Source organism: Suncus etruscus, chromosome 14 (genome assembly GCF_024139225.1).
Source record: "Suncus etruscus isolate mSunEtr1 chromosome 14, mSunEtr1.pri.cur, whole genome shotgun sequence".
Taxonomy (NCBI): domain Eukaryota; kingdom Metazoa; phylum Chordata; class Mammalia; order Eulipotyphla; family Soricidae; genus Suncus; species Suncus etruscus.
Window position 1 is genome coordinate 29,148,061 of NC_064861.1, and position 17,847 is coordinate 29,165,907.

Here is a 17,847-nt window from a genome sequence, read left to right on the forward strand (position 1 = left end):
AGGTGGTCGGTTCGAATCCCGGTGTCCCATATGGTCCCCCATGCCTGCCAGGAGCTGTTTCTGAGCAGACAGCCAGGAGTAACCCCTGAGCAATGCCGAGTGTGGCCCAAAAACCCAAAAAAAAAAAAAAAAAGAAGAAGAAAAAGAAAAAAGAAAATCAATTTGTACTAACAAAATTTATTGTAACTTTTCTGTTAAATCACATTGGTTTGTAACAACATCTGCATTTTAGGTTTATGGCCTTACAAACTAACATGCCCATTATACTCACCATCCAAGATTGAGTTTCTATCTTCTACTATACAACTGACTCTTTCAACCAGTTCTACCATTTCACTGCTCCCATTTCCTTCCTGAAAGCCACCATTTTATTCTAAGAATGTATTTTATCTGTTAACAAAGGCTAATTTTTATATATGTTTTGTTTTGTTATTTTTGGGGGGCCAAACTTGGTGGTACTCATGGATTACTCCTGGCTCAGAAATTACTTCTGGAAGGCTCAGGGACCATATGGAATGCTGGGAATTGAACACAGGTAAACTGTGTGCAAGGCAAACACCCTCCTCACTGTTCTATCACCCTGTTCCCATCTTTTATATATATTTTTTATTGAAAGCTATTTTAAAAAATGTGAGAGAATAAAAATACTGTGTGAAAATAAGTCTTCTCCAGAATAGAAATAAGGAAATAAGCAAAAACAACAAAATAAACAAGCCAAACAAGTGTTCAAGGTAAAACATGGGCTTTAAGAGAAATCCTCAGGAGTCTGAGAGATAGCATGGAGATGGGCATTTGCCTTGCATGCAGAAGGACAGTGGTTCAAATCCCAGCATCCCATATGGTCCCCTGAGTCTGCCAGGAGCAATTTCTGAACATGGAGCCAGGAATAACCCCTGAGCACTGCCGGGTATGACCCAAAAACCAAAAATAAAAAAGAGAGAGAGAAAGCCTCAAATCTGCTTTAAAACGTGTGAGATCTTGTTGAAAATGATGGGATTCCATCATTCCGAGAGGAATCTCTGCTCTACTTGTCCTCTAATTTGAGGAACTGAAAATAATATGGAAAGAATCTAAAACACCTTCTGTGCTTTTAAAGAGAAAATGTACATGTGTTGATCCTCCATGCTAACACTAACAGAATCAGTAATTCAAAAAGGCTTACTCCCATCTCACTGCCCCTAGCTAAGCAAGCTTCTTTTTCTTTTCATTGACTTGCCATTGGTTTAAAATAATATAGATTTTAGAGATTTTGTTTCATAGCTCATGAATTTTGTACCTCATGGTTGGCATTTAGATTGATTCTGTATTCTGGCCATTGGAAATGTTAGTACTATGAACATTGAAGTGAAATTCTCCTTTCAGATGAATGTTTTCACATCCTTCAGATAAATAAGATAGGCTCTGAAACCTGTGTGCAGCAGAGACCTCTTTCAGAAGGAGAGTACAATATTTTGTAACATATTCAGAGTTCCATCTGAGGATTTCTGGGCATAAAAACCATACAGTTCTTTCAAACATAAGCTGCTATGAACTATTGTCAGATATTTTTCAGATCATTTAACAAAACAAGCAATTTATGTAAGATTATATATACTAGATGGAAATTAGGCATTAAGGTTAAGTATATTCTAGAATTAGACTAATTTTTATTCCAGGTCTTCAATGATTAGTTACATGACCTTGGGAAAACTTAACCTCTGAGATTTACTTTCCACATTTTAAAAATATGTAGATTGAAAACTACCTTTGACTAAATAGACAGTACAGCATGTAAGATGCTTGCCTTACACATGATCCCCTGCACCCTATATCATTCCTCCAGCCTTGCCAGGAGTGATTTCTGAGTGTGCAATCTGGTGTAAGCCCTGAGCACATATGGGCTCATATGGGCACATATGGGCTCACACATTGTCTTTTAAGAGATTTTGAGGATAAAAAATATAAAATAAAATTGCCTCTTAAGAGATTTTGAGGATTAATAATATATGTAAAGTACTCACAAAAAGTCTGGCACTCAATAAGTGTCAATTGCTATTTTTAATTAAGATTATACATTATAATTTGTTTTTATAAAGTTAAATTACTAAAGCTCATTCTTACCAACCCACAAATCTTTTCTTGAATAAAAAAGGAAAGTAGAGGTCATAGTCTATATTATGGAGAACTGCTTACAGTTCAGGAATTCCAAATAGAGTGCTCTGTTCACACAAACATCATTCATCATGTGTGTGGGGAGAAAGGCAGGTGTAGACATGTAAGTAAAAAGCAGAGGAGTAAGTAATAAAACAGTGGAGTTTTTCAGGAGTGGAATTTTTGAGGATTAGTGGTAAATGTTCTTTCTTTCTAAACTATAGCACTTAAAATTTTATAATGCCTAAAGATCTTTAAGATGCTCAGCACTAAGGTAGATACTAGCTTCAAAAGCAGGAAAATATGAGTATACAAATGATCTTGCTTCCAAATTATGTTACAGCATCAGGTTATTTAAGTTCTATATGTGGGAGAACAATACATACTTTTTGGACTACACCTAACAGCGCTCCAGCCTGAGCTCCTCCCGGTACCTGACAAAGGCACGGACCACCTGCTTCCCAAGGTGCCAAGTATCTGAATTTGCCCTACTTTTATTTTCTCTTAATTTTTTTCAGTTCATTCCATATTTTCTTGAGTTCTATGAATATTCTCTATATTTCTTCTTTAAAGTCCTTATTTGAGAGGCTCAATAGGTGTTTTTGTACTTTTTAGGTCATCGAACTGTCTTCATTTTCTGTATGGTGAAGGCTTGATTTGTTTCCCCCATTGTTATGGTTGTACTGTGGTTTTTACTCGGTGCAGTTCTGGGGTTATTAATTAGGAAAAATATGTGGCCACAAGGGGTTATCCATAGCTCTGTGCTCAGGAACCACTCCTAGCAGGGTCAAGGGACCATATGGTATGCCAGGAATCAAACCTAGGTCATCCACATGCAAGGTAAATGCCCTACCCATTGTACTATCACTCTAGCCCCTGATACATACTTTTTAAAAATGTTATTAATGGATGGACTTGGAGATGATTATATTGAGTAAAATGAGCCAGAGGGAAAGGATAGACAGAATAATCTCACTCATTTGTGGGATATAAGAAAAACAAGAAATAGTATGGTAATAATAGTCAGAGACAATAGTAAAGGCCAGGAGGTCCAGCCCAGGGTAGAAAACTCATCACAAAGAGTAGTGGGTGCAGTTAGTCTAAAGAAGGCTCTATTAGAACAATAATATTTAGAACTAGACTAAAAAGAGGCACTAAAAGAGGAGAAAGTGGCATACAAGGCACCCCTCCATTAACAACAGTGCAAACTACAGTGTTAAAAGGAGTGGGGTGAGAGAAGAGAAAGAGAGAGGGTGAGGGAGAGAAGCAAATTGCCTGCCCTAGAGATATAGGCAAGGGTGAGAGGATGAGGGAACTGTTTCCAGAGACATTGGTGGCGAAAAGGGTGCATTGGTGAAGTATTGTCTACATTGTATGACTGAAACCCAATAATGAACAATTTTGCATTCATGGTGCTAAATAAAGCACAATTAAGATAAAAATAATAAAAATGTTATTAAGAATTTATTTAAGGGGCCGGAGAGATAGCATGGAGGTAAGGTGTTTGCCTTGCATGCAGAAGGTCGGTGGTTCGAATCCCAGCATCCCATATGGTCCCCAGAGCCTGCCAGGAGTGATTTCTGAGCATAGAGCCAGGAGTAACTCCTGAGTGCTGCCATGTGTGACCCAAAAACAAAAACAAAAAGAATTTACTTAAATATATAGTATATAAACTGAAGTTGATCTATTTTCTTGGGTAGCACTAAGTTAGCATAGATAGAACATCAATAGCCTCATGAATAAAACATGGATGAAAATAATTTCTTGGGCTTTTATTAGTTGTCATAATTATTTGCATCAAATCGAATATATCCCAAGCATACTGTTTCATAATTATATATGCATATATTCAGAACACAGATCTACCACTACAATCAACCATGTCAAGAGGCCATGGATGTAGCTCAGTTCTAGAGTGCATGCCTCACATATAGAGGACCTGAGTTCAATTACTGGCACAAAAAATATATATGTATCTATATGCTCATCACCCTCAAATGTTGTCTCATATATGTATTATTTGGATTTCCTGGGTCCTACCCTACTCAGTATTTGTTCTCCACCCCATGGTGTGATCTGGTGTTGGTTTACTGGTTTTCCCCTTACTCAGTATTAGTTCTCCACCCTAGGGTGTGGTCTGGTTCTTGCAAATAAAAAGCCCAGGTCTCAGAAAAACTGGAAACATTCTCCCATCTTCCTTCACTAAGGCACCTGTCTCTTAGCAGTGGAAGGCTTGTGTGCTGGAATTCCTGTTTTTACTCCCTTTCACTGTATGGAATATTTCCTATATCAGCATTTGCTTCCAGACCTGCATATCTCCAGGTTCAGGTTTTGAAGCCTGAGCTTTCCTTCTTATATATATTATCCTTCTCTTCTGTTCCTCCCATAACATCCATTACATCAGGAATCCATTAATTCAACTTCCATCATTCTATATTAAGCTGGATTTCTTAGAACTTTAGAAAACTACAATCATACAAAATATACTTTATGTAGTTTTTTTTCACTTAGCATAATTATTTTGACAGTCATCATAGTGTATATTCACTACTTATTGTTCTTAATGCTTCTTTTTTTGCTGGATGGAGATAGAGAAAATCCTTTTGCCTGTTGACAATTAGATAGTACAATTATGTCCTTTTGCTTGCTTTGAGTTAATTCCAGTTTGGGACTATTACAAATAAATTGATTTAAGTCACAATTTAAGACACAAGTCACAATATGGAACCCCTCTCAAGTAAATTCCCTTCCTAAGAATAAAATGGCTAGATTACATAGCACTTGTATTATCTAATGTATGAAGAAATGGTTTTCTAAAATATTTTTCTAAAATATTTTTGCCATCTTCTATTTCCGGCAGTGTGAGAGTTCCAGTGCCTCAACATCCTCACCAACATTTAATATTCTCAGTCATGATAATTTTCAGTCTTTATAATAAGTGTAGTAGCCATTTACTGTTATGGACCATCATTTCCCCCAATGACTAATCATGTTAATCAGTTTTTCAGGTATTTGTTTCCTATTTTCTCTTCATATAATCTTTATTGAAGTATCTGGTCAAATACTTGCCCATTTGGGGGGATCACACCTGGCCATGCTCAGAGCTACTACTGGCTCCGCACTCAGGGATCACTCTTGGCAAACCTGAGGACCCATATGGGATATCAAGGACTGTTTGTGGGTTGGCAAAAGCTTGTACTATTGATATTTATAACCTCTACACGGACTCCTCCTGGTTTTTTGTTTGTTTGATTTTTGTTTTTTTCTTTTCTTTTTTTCTTCAAATAGAACCACATAACTTGAATCATCTTGTTCTGCCTCATAAATTGAGGGGGGGGAATGGATGCTATTAGAACCAAACAGTCATATGAATGTTGAGTAGAAATAAAAAATTACCAGACTTAAACACCAACCCCAAAGTCAAAGACAACAGAATCGATACCCAATCTTTAACAAGCTATACACAGAGGGGACTAGTTATACTAGCATCCAGGGAGCAAAGGAGGGGGGTGCTGGGAACAGGGGTGAAGGGAGGACAATACTGGAAGGGAGGGAATACCTCTGATTCATTGTCACTTGTACCTTAAATATTACTGTGAAAGATTTGTAATTCACGTTGGTAACAATAAGAATCATTTAAAAAAAAAAAAAAGCTTGTACTATTGCTCCAGGTCACTTTGCCCATTTTTAGTGAGGACATTTGTTTTCTTGTTATCACATTCTTTATATAAGTTCCAAACAGAATTTCTTAATCAGAAATAGGCTTTGCAAATTAATTTTATAAGATTCTGATTTACCACCATGTTTTGTTATGTTTTTCAACCAACAGAAATTTTAAATCCAATCTTCATTTGCTATATTTTGTCTTTAATGAATCGTATTATGTATAATATAAAGCATGTTTGTTTAATCCAATGCACAAATTTTTTATATTTCTCTTAACAGTATTTTACAAAATTGGGTTTTATATTTATATCTATAATAGACTTTTAAATAATCTTTGCATGTTGTTTGAAGTAATGTCAAAATACTTTTGTTTTGTTTTATACATAATTCCAACTTTCACTACTATTTCAAGACTTTCAACAGATAAGGTACTTGCACACAGTCAACTGGGTTCAATTCCTGCCACCCCATATGTTCTGCTGAACCCCCCAAGAGTGGTCACTGAGCAACAGAATAAGGAGTCAGTGCTGAGCAATGCCAGATGTATCCCAGAAACCAAAAACATAAAATGAAATAAAGTAAGTTTATCATATGTGTCTGGATACATGTTTAGAGACTCTATTCTGTCACATTTTTCTACTTGTCTATCTTTGCAGCAAAACAATGCTTTATTAATTATAGCTGCTTTATAATAAATTCATTTTTAACTTTTATTATTTTGGTGGGATTTAGGGTCATACCTGACAGTGCTCAGTGGTTACTCCTAGCTCTAAAATTGCTTCTGGCAGGCTTGGGGGACCATATAGATGCTAGGGATCAAACCTAGGTTGGTCCTGGGTCAGCCACAGGCAAAGCAAAAGCTGTGCTATTTGCTCTGGCCCCTTTAACTTTTATTATAATGTGACAAACTACCTTATTGCTCATATTATAGTAGTTTCAGGCATTAAATGTTCAAATGTCAATACAACTACCACCAGTGATTTATAATAAATATTGAAATCAAAATTACTATTCCATAAATTCTGTGCTTTCTCAAAGTTTTTTCAGCTATTAGGTTCCCAGAATTTCCTTCAGAACTTTAGGATTGTTATGTCAGTAATTACTTCCCAGTCCCAGCCCCAGCCCCAAGTTGCCAAGAATTTTACTGAACTTGAATCTATGAAATAATTTAGGAGGATTTTCATTTGAAATATTATCTAACAAGTGCCCAGGATACAAGAGCCACCCACTGATTGGGAGAAACTATTCACTCAATACCCATCAGGTAAGGGGCTAATATCCAAAACATGACAGAACTCTACAGGAAAAAAAATCTAATCCCATCAAAAACTGGGGTAAAGAAATGGCAGACACTTTGAAAAAAATATAAATGGCCAAAAGGCACATAAAATAATGCTCCACATCACTAATCATCATGGAGATACAAATAAAAACAACTATGAGGAATCATCTCACACCACAGAGATTGGCTCACATCACAAAGAATGAGAACAAGCAGTGTTGGCGGGAATGCAGTGAAAAGGAACTCTTATCCACTGCTGATGGGAATGCCGACTAGTTCAACCCTTCTGGAGAGCGATATGGAGATTCCTCCAAAAACTGGAAATTGAGCTCCCATATGATCCAGCTATATCATTTCTAGGAATATACCCTTAGGAACACAAAAATACAATACAAAAACCCCTTCCTTACACCTATATTTATTGCAGCACTATTTACCATTGCAAGACTCTGGAAACAACCAAGATGCCCTTCAACAGATGAATGGCTAAAGAAACAGTGGTACATATACACAATGTAATATTATGCAGCCGTCAGGAAAGATGAAGTCATGAAATTTTCCTATACATGGATGTACATGGAATCTATTATGCTGAGTAAAATAAGTCAGAGAGAGAGAGAGAGAGAGAGAGAGAGAGAGAGAGAGAGAGAGAGAGAGAGAGAGAGAAAGATGCAGAATGGTCTCACTCATCTATGGGTTTTAAGAAAAATGGAAGACATTTCTCAACAATTTTCAGAGACAAAAGCGAGGAGGGCTGGACGTTACAGCCGACCTCATGAACCTCACCACAAAAGAGTGATGAGTTTAGTTAGAGAAATAACTACATTGTGAACTATACTAACAATGAGAATATATGAGGGAAATAGAAAGCCTGTCTAGAATACAGGAGGGGGCGGAGATGGGAGGAGGGCTATTTGGGACATTGGTCATGGAATGTTACACTGGTGATGGGGGGGTGTCATCTTATATGACTGAAACCCAACCACAATCATGTTTGTAACCAACGTGTTTAAATAAAAATATTGGGGTTTTTTTTTGGTTTGGTTTGGGGTCCACATCCAATGGTGCTTGAGTATTACTCCTGGCACATTTTCAGAAATTACTCCTGACAAGCTTGGGGTACCATATAGAATGCCCTACCCACTGTGTCTTTGCTTCACTCCCAGTATTAACATAATATTGAGTTGTCTAATACATAAATACAATATCCATTTTCTTAGAATTTTTTAACTTTTGTGTCTGGCACAGATTTTTCAAGTCTTTTGTCAGATATTTTTCTAAATACTTGATATTTTTAATACTATTATCATAGTATTTTATACGATTTTGGAAATAGTATTTTTATTTCAATTTCTAATTGCTTTCTACTAATGTGGGGGTGTATATTGGTCTTGTGTATTTGCAACCTTATTAATTTCACTTTTTATGTAACTTTTTGTATTTCCCCTGCATTTTCTATAAAGACTATGTCCTTTGTAAGTAAAATTGTTTGATTCCTTTTATTCTAATATGGATGTATTTACTTCTCTCTTTGGGAGGCATTATTTCTTTGGGTTTGGACTACATCCTGCAGTGTTCAGTGGTTATTCCTGACTCTTTGTGCAGGAATCATTCCTTGCTGGCTCAGGACAACATAGGGTGTTAGGATAGGACACAGATCAGCTGCCTTACAGGCAAATGCACTACCAGCTGTATGATCACAATAAACCCCTTTCTGAGTACTCTGTTGCACATATTCAGTACAATGTTGTAAAGACATTGTAAAAGCTGGAGCGCCATTGTTTTGTTATTCGTGTCAATAGATTTGTGTTTTGTAATAAAGTATATTTTGCATAAATTCTATGCATTTTGGAAGGTTGAAATAGTTGCATTCTATCTCTACTTTAATTGAAAGATTTGTTGTCAGAGATACATTTTATAAAAATGCCTTTTGCCTTACTACTGAGTCAATTATAAGATTTTTTCAATTTTTTATTTGTTAATGTAATTAATAATGATGATTTTTAAACATTGACCCAATTTTGAATTCCTGATATAAATCCAATTTAGTCTCATTTGTTTGTTTTGCATTTTGAGGTGTTCAGAGCTTACTCCTGGCTTACTCCTAATTGTGCCGAAATGATTATACCTGGTGTCAGAGTTCAAACTGGAATTAGGTGCTTGTAAGGCAAGAAACTTAACCCATGTACTATTGCTCTTACCCCAATTTCTCTCTCTTTCTTTATTGTTGAATACATTTTACTAACAAAATCATTTTCTAGCCCTCATTTAATATATTGCCTAACATTCTCTCTCCCTTAAAGTTACACAGTTTCATAGAATAGTGGCTCGGGAACTTGCCTTACATTCAACAAACTAAACTACTTTTATCGCTTTAAAATAAATCTTGGAGACTTACAACAGTTTTATTACTTACCAGTTTTGTGTCAGCAGACTAAAGACAGAGCAGAGTGTTTTTATAGTTAGATTGGCAAGTATCTTTCGTATTACGTTGAGTGAGGATCTGATGAAATATTACACACAATTTATCATACAGTAAACTACATAGAATTATATCTGTCTGAGATTATCTTTATTTGTTTAGTCTTTAATTTAGTCTTGCTATTTTGCTTCTCAACTTCACAAAATAAATTTTCTGACGGGTTTTTAATCCTGGTACACTGCACTTTTTGAACAACTATAAACCATCAATTCTGATTCAAATATTGCCTAACAGTAGAAGCAGCCAAGCAAAGCATATGGCTTTCCATTTCTCATACTTGGTTTCTTGAACTGGACATGGCACCAAATAAGATTTAGTTTTTATTTCTGTATTTAAGACATCAAAATAAGCCACTCATGTTAACTACCTCATGCCTTGAATATTAAGTATTTTTTTCTTAATTGCACATTTCATTTATTCTTTGAAACACGTTGGAGTCCTTTGAGAGCATGAAACTGAGGATACCTTGAGTACTGATGAGTAATCAGCAGCATGAAAGAAGAAATGAAGAGAAATTTGGTGGACAGTAAGACTCCACTATAAAAGAGAATGAGAAGAGTGTAAATGACATGTTAGAAGAGGACTAATAATAGGATATGACCAAATGGCATTAGTCTGTTTACCCATTGTCCCTTTAACATTTTCCTTATTGAAGTATAATGAACAGCATAAAACTACAAATATTTAAATCAAATTACTTGACAGATACAAATATATGTATATACTCATTTAATCCTCAGCAAAACTCAACATGTCAAGTACCCCTAAAAATTTCCATTTCACATTCCTTTGACAGACTTTGAGATGTAATTCTACACAAAGGCTTATCTGGATCCCCTGGGGAACAATTCCACTTGAGAAGTGAGGAAAGCAGGATTGGAAAGAGGGAATTGTTGGAATTGAATTCTGACACGGAGACAACAGCGGTCCCAGCAAAAAAAATCATCCCATCTGGAGTCCTTCCAAATTACCTCCCACGGAGACAAGACCTTCCTTTATAATCATGTCCAACAGGCACTGGATATGAGCTTCATACCCCCTTCCCCAAATCCCAGGAGTTTATTAACTCTGAGGGAAGAGCTGAGCTGTGAGATTCAGCAGGAAATTACTGCAATTAAGGAATCTTAAAGGGGATGTAGGTAGATTCTATGTTGTGGGTCTCCACAACATATGCCTTCACTGGGTGCCATGATAGAGGTGATCTTTGCCTTCATGGAAATAAATCACTTAGATTTTATAAGGCAAATATATGTAATAAAACCAAGTTCTTTGTATGTATTGCATCATGAACTACTTTTTATGTTGTTTCTTTGTTTTATTTTGTTGGGCCACATCTGGCAATGCTCAGGGGTTAATCCTAGCTCTGCACTCAGGAATCACTCCTGGCAGTGCTTTGGGGTTGATATGCGAAGTTGTGGATTAAATTTGGGCTGGCCGCATGCAAGACAAGTGCCCTATCTACTGTGCTATCTTTCCAGCCCCGAACTAGTTTAAACATTATATATCTATTAGCTCATTACCACAATCACCTCATTATGCTCTGACCAGTGAGTGAGGTATAGAAATATGGAGAAACAAACAAATCCCTAATACCACATGGTTTAAAAGCTCCAAGCTTGTGATCAGAATTCCGGGCAGCTGTAGGCACTCTAAGTCTCTTTTTCTAGCTACTACAATCTGCTGCATCTCTGGGTTTATATTATCACTCGGTTTTTATTGTATTTTATAGTGCTTAGCTTATCTTTTAAAAGGTACTATTTTTGCATGTTACATTCAAATGTGAAAATTGGCAGTTTGGCACTCACTAAACCTATAAATCATTCAATGCCTGTATTAGAAATTACCAAAGTAGTATTTCAAAGTTATGTGATATTTTGTCACCACATTAGGAAAGGATATTATTAGAGCTTTTAATAGTTGATGGAGTGAAAGAACCACCCTAGAATTAATGTGATTCAACAGAGTAAAAGTAGAAAATATGTGCACATATACATACTACAGAGAGAAACTGGAGAGCTCAGGCTCACAACCTCATTTCTTGTCTCTTGAGATGTGCTCATCATTCATTGAACTATCCTAGAGAGTGAGAGAGCAAGCTTGAACTATGCAGCTGTTCTGATAAAGAAAACTACCTGGTAGATCTGAGGTGGTTCAATTAGAGAAGGAAAACCACTATGACAGATGATGGGGCAGCTGGAGAGCACAGGAGAGCCATCAGAAAGAAGTCTGTAGTACTAGCCTGCATGTAGCACAAAATAAGAAAGATATAGTGATCCCCAGTCAGAAATAATTTTGAAAGCTCTCTGTAACTACTGACTCCCTGTGACACCTCTTAGGGACTTTCTTGGGGCGTTCTGCCCTGGAATGAGCTCCCTTTGGGTTTTCTGCAGCTCTCCCTTGCCCTTTTCTTCATAACATTTATAAAAAAATCTTCACCTCTTCCATTTTCTGAACATGTAAATCATGAAGAAGCATGACAACCAATCACATAGGTACAGAGATGACTGCCTCATTCGACATTAGGGTCAGCACTGCCAGATTTATTTCCTTCACTGAAAGACTCAGTGATCCTTGGAGAATAAGCTTATGTCTCACTCCCTTACAACCTCCATTTTAATATAAGCATCGATCTTGCACCATATTACCTATGTTACTTCTAGTCTCAGAAAAGTGAAGAACCCAAAAGAGTGAATCAGGACTACTATCTCAACAACAAAGCCCAGGGCTATGTACTTACCACCTCCAAAAGAAACATAGCATAGCTTTCAGAAGTGCAGAAGAAACATCTGGAAAGAGGACCCATGCTCAACCAGTGTGTGCTAATATACTAGTATGCTCAGTGCTGACCTTTCACACACATTAATTTAAAAAATAAAGTCACACTGTACATTCATCAAAGAAGGCACTTTTGAAATTTATTTGGAACAATAAACATCGAATAGCTAAAGCAATCATTGGGAAAAAGAATATGGGAGGAATTACTTTCCCCAACTTTAAACTCTACTACAAAGCAATAGTTATCAAAAGAGCATGGTATTGGAATAAAGACAGGCCCTCAGATCAGTGGAATAGGCTTGAATACTCAGAGAATGTTCCCCAGACATACAATCACCTAATTTTTGATAAAGGAGCAAGAAATCCTAAATGGAGCAAAGAAAGCCGCTTCAATAAGTGGTGTTGGCACAACTGGATAGCCACTTGCAAAAAATTGAACTTAGACCCCCCCAGCTAACATCATGTACGAAGGTAAAATCCAAATGGATGAAAGACCTCGATATCAGACCCGAAACCGTAAGATATATAGAACAACACATAGGTAAAACACTCCAGGACATTGAGACTAAAGGCATCTTCAAAGAGGAAACTGCACTATCCAAGCAAGTGAAAGCAGAGAGTAACAGATGGGTATATAGTAAACTGAGAAGCTTCTGCACCTCAAAGGAAATAGTGCCCAGGATACAAGAGCCACCCACTGAGTGGGAGAAACTATTCACCCAATACCCATCAGATAAGGGGCTAATCTCCAAAATATACAAGGCACTAACAGAAATTTACAAGAAAAAAGCATCTAATCCCATCCAAAAATGGGGAGAAGAAATGGACAGACACTTTGACAAAGTAGAAGTACAAATGGCCAAAAGACACATGAAAAAATGCTCCACATCACTAATCATCAGGGAGATGCAAATCAAAACAACTATGAGGTGCCACCTCACACCCCAGAGATTGGCACACATCACAAAGAACGAGAACAAGCAGTGTTGGCGGGGATGTGGAGAAAAAGGAACTCTTATCCACTGCTGGTGGGAATGCCGTCTAGTTCAACCTTTATGGAAAGCAATATGGAGATTCCTCCAAAAACTGGAAATCGAGCTCCCATACGACCCAGCTATACCACTCCTAGGAATATACCCTAGGAACACAAAAATACAATACAAAAATCTCTTCCTTACACCTATATTCATTGCAGCACTATATACAATAGCAAGACTCTGGAAATAGCCAAGATACCCTTCAACAGATGAATGGCTAAAGAAACTGTGATACATATATACACAATGGAATATTATGCAGCTGTAGGAGAGATGAAGTCATGAAATTTTTCTATACATGGATGTACATGGAATCTATTATGCTGAGTGAAATAAGTCAGAGAGAGAGAGAAAGACACATAATGGTCTCACTCATCTGAGTTTTAAGAAAAATAAAAGACATTCTTGCAATAATAATTTTCAGACACAAAAGGAAAAGAGCTGGAAGTTCCAGCTCACCTCATGAAGCTCACCACAAACAGGGATGAGTTTAGTTAGAGAAATAACTACATTTTGAACTGTCCTAATAATGAGAATGTATGAGGGAAATGGAGAGCCTGTTTAGAGTACAGTCGGGGGTCGGGTGGGGAGGAGGGAGACTTGGGACATTGGTGATGGGAATGTTGCACTGGTGATGGGTGATGTTCTCTACATGACTGAAACCCAAACACAATTATGTATGTAATAAAGTTTTTTAAATAAAAAAGTTAAAAAAAATAAAGTCACACTGTAAGAATTATCATGCAATGAGACATATCCTACAAAAGGGTATGCTTTTTCTACCTGTATTCATTTCCCTGTATCTTCCACTCCTCACAATTAGATCTCACATCTTTCCCTTCTCTGTTCTTTTAAAACTTTCCCCTGCCTCTGCTGAAGACGCCAGCCAAGTCATTCTGTCCTGCTCTGTTTAACTTGTGCTCAGAAGAAAGCTACAATAAATACAGCAGGAATCTTGCCTTGGCTTCCTGTCAATTTGTATTTATGCTATGGAGAGTTAAAGAACATTGGTGTTTATAACATTTCTTGTCAGTCTTTGCATGCCTTGGCCTCTCTTTGGTATAGGTGCATGTTGCAGCGAAAGTCAATAGAATGAAAGGAGACTCAACATTGGCATTCTTTAGAGTGAGGAGGCTAATGCAGGGAGCATGTCTAATCTGCCCATAAGAGCAGGCTATAGTCCCAGGAGGGCCAGCTTTGCTTACCCGAGAGAGCAGGAGTAAATGTCTTCTCTCTGGTTCTCGTTTTGAATCATGATTAACCTGGATATCCCTTTGGTAGTCTATCTCTTTTGTACTCCTTGTTTTTTATTTTGTGTTCACAATTACTTACTAGCTCTGTCTTCTCCAATTAGCACATTGAATCTGTGGGGCAATGAGGCTGCTGTTTTTTGCTGCCTCTTTGGATATAGTTAAATCACATGAGGAGTGTCATTATTGCCTTTGGTAGAGCTAGAATGTTATTATATACTATCAACCCTAACAAAGCATGCTAAAAAATGAAAAATAATGATCAAACTATTATTTCATCTCTGAAAATTCTAAAACCCAGTTAGACTACAGATGGAGACAACTTCATGATCTGACTTAGCTCATGAACAGGACAGACTAAAACAAAGTTATAGCTCTGGCCAGTGGAGAACCTGAAAACTAGTGAATAATCTGAGAATCACAGAAATTTTACAGCTGGAAATTTTTCTTCCCCTATTCAAAAGGCATGGCCTAGGATGACTCCACCACTTAAAAGAGTTGAAAAGAGAGAAAAATTAATAAAACTGCAATCTTCAAAGAGAAACTAAGGCATCTCTATTTGTGTCTGTATTTCTATTTGTACAAGTGAAATAAAACATGAAAAATGTTTTCTATTTTGCAATTTTATTTGTATATTTATTTATATTGAATTTTTATTATTTTTTTATTTTGCCCCAAAATGGCATTCTTAGAATAACTGACCTAATTTGTTTACATGAAACATTATCTAAGATAAAAATTTTGGAACTAAAACAAGTAACTAAAAAATTTAAGGATTTAATTAGAGGCATAAATCTTTAAAAACTAAATCTGGGTTGATGTTTACTCCATCTGTGTGTATTGGCTAGGAATGTATTTAAGTAACTATTTTAATTAAATATAGTCATAAAAATTCATTAAATGAATAATTACACTAAAATGTTACTGAATTTGTATTTTCTTTTGAAGCTGGGAATTTAGATTAAGAATAAAATGTGTCCTGTCACCTAGAATATTACACCACAAGGAAACACAGTTCTAAAGTCTATTTTGGTTAAGTTTTGAGTCTAGAAAATATTGTAAGATGACTAGTTATCAAGAGAAAAGATAGTGCTATCTGAGGTGATTTATGTATTTAATAGATTAAGTTAATCCTAATAATGAGAATGTATGAGGGAAATAGAAAGCCTGTCTAGAGTACAGGCAGGGGTTAGATGGGGAAGAGTAAGATTTGGCACATTGGTGATTGGAATGTTGCACTGGTGATGGGTGGTGTTCTTTACATGACTGAAGCCCAAACACAATCGTGTATGTAATCAAGGTGTTTAAATAAAAAATATAAAAATAGATTAAGTTAGTTTATATAAAACTGTATACTTTAAATGTTTACAATACCAAGAGAAAATAAAAAAATTAGTCAGAAAAAGTAAATAAAAACTATTTGGAGACCATCATCAATAAAGTACTGTATATTATTATTCCAATTTTTTCTAACTTTACAATTATGAAAATGAAGAATATATATGGGGTTAAATAATTCTAAAAGTTCTGTAAATTAAAGTCAATAGAAATAAGATGATTAACTCTAAATTCAAAGAAAACAAAATGTGTATTGTAGTAAGGAGAGGCTTAAAATTGAGATATTCTGTTGATAAACTACTATCTCATAATAAAAGAGTGTTTTGGGGGCCAGAGCGATGGTACAGTGGTAGGGCATTTGCTTTGCACGGAGCTGGCCCCAGAATGGACAGCAGTGCAATCTCCCTGCATCCCATATGGTCCCCCAAGCCAGGAGCAATTTCTGAGATCATAGTCATGAGTAATTCCTGAGAGTCACCAGGTGTGCCCCCCACAAAAAAATAAATAAATAAATATAAGAGTGTTTTTTTATTATATCTTTATTTAAACACCTTGATTACAAATATTATTGTTGTTGGGTTTCAGTCATGTAAAGAACATTCCCCTTCACCAATGCAACATTCCCATCACCAATGTCCCAAATCTCCCTCCTTCCCACCCCACCCTTGCGTTTTTTTTCTAATAGAATAAAAATAAAACATTAAAGTTAAAATCTAAAAGCTACTTCCTGAGGCCAAAGAGATAGTACAGCAGATAATGTGCTTGCCTTACACGTATTCAACTTTGGTTTGGTTCCTGGCATCATATATGATCAGTACCAAGAATGATCTCTGAGCACAGAGTCAGGAATAATCCCTGAGCACCACTGGGTAAGACCCCTAAAACACACAAACAAAAAAAAAATATCTAAATTAAAATTTTAAAATATTTTTCCAAAAAACTGAAGGAAAATTGTTAAAAATTTAAACAATCAGAAAACTCCTATCACTTTGAATATTCATTAGCAATTAAAGATTTTAAAGAATAAATGAAAATACATTGATATAAAATCAATTTTCATTTATAGGCAAGAAAGTAAAGTTACCTGATTTTTCAATGATGAAAAGCGAAAAAATATAAATTTCTGGAAGGTAGAACAAAGTTAAATGACAAACTCTTCATCTCCCATGTGCATGAAAGGCTGGGAATAAGTCCAGGACTGCTGGCTCAGAGGTTGAAGTCAATTCTATTTCTCTATAGACAGATGGACTCAAGGCTTAGGATTGATCCAAAGATTGAGGGAGAGTAATGACTACTCCCACCCTCAAGGGAGAAGAGACTTCCAAGCTGACTCAAGTCAACATATGGAGGTTATGTAGGCCTCCCACCTGCAGAGACACAACCAAGGGACAAGCCCTAACCAAGCTGGCTCCACAGTCAAAAATTACCTACATGAGGAAGTACCATGATCACGAAGGTGATTTTTCCAGAGTGAGGCTTATCCATTGCACTCCAGATGTGTTGACCCCTGCAATTTCCCAAATGTGCGAAACTATAATTTGTGGTAGTGGGTGACTATGTTTGAGCTCTCCCCTATAAGAAAAAAAATTCTCTGCCTGACTTTGCCTTCCTGGGACCCTTAATTAGTAGTAACTAAAGCCTGTTACCACTAGGTTTTGATCCTTGTCTTTTTAACCTCTCTGTCTCCTCAAAGCTACAACACTACCAACTTTCCCTTAGAGGTTAGTATCATACTCACTCTCCTGGGATCTAACTCCATTGTCCTGCAAGCCTTCATACCACCTGACCCAGATGCCTAGGTTCACACCTCTGAGAGATAAGAATTCTCTGAAGCAGCCCATCAGAACAACAGTTCCCTGTTCTGTTCCTTCCTAGACCATGATGTCT

The 17,847-nt window shown here is 36.5% G+C and overlaps 1 pseudogene; it reads left to right on the forward strand.

Annotated features, from left to right (window-relative positions):
* The first annotated feature begins 17,383 nt into the window (after window positions 1-17,383).
* Window positions 17,384-17,535, forward strand: LOC126028890 (uncharacterized; annotated as a pseudogene).
* The last annotated feature ends 312 nt before the right edge of the window (window positions 17,536-17,847 follow it).